Raw genomic sequence first — 340 nt, 5'->3', positions numbered from 1 at the left:
AACTGCGTAAACGTGACTTTAAGTGCTCACATGCCTACTTAAAGGAGGTGAGGGAGTTGAGAATCCTGTTTAAGTTGAATAAACTTAGTTCTCTCCGTTCAGCAACACCGTTTGCGGTTGTAATGTTTATGTAAAATGTAGCACCGAAATTGGGCTAACGTCTTGGTTAAGATCTGTGACTCCTTACAGAAGGCATTACGCCCGTTCAAGGTTTGTAGAAAACCCCATGCATAACCTCCTGGTAAAGGATTGTAAGAGAGAACATGTACAATGGCAGAAAGGGTGCCATGGTCTACGTGCGGGCCACCATGTCTGTATATTTGCATAAGGACGCACAGTG

This window comes from Branchiostoma lanceolatum, chromosome 3 (assembly GCF_035083965.1).
Source record: "Branchiostoma lanceolatum isolate klBraLanc5 chromosome 3, klBraLanc5.hap2, whole genome shotgun sequence".
NCBI classification, from domain to species: domain Eukaryota; kingdom Metazoa; phylum Chordata; class Leptocardii; order Amphioxiformes; family Branchiostomatidae; genus Branchiostoma; species Branchiostoma lanceolatum.
This window is presented reverse-complemented; position numbering follows the sequence as displayed.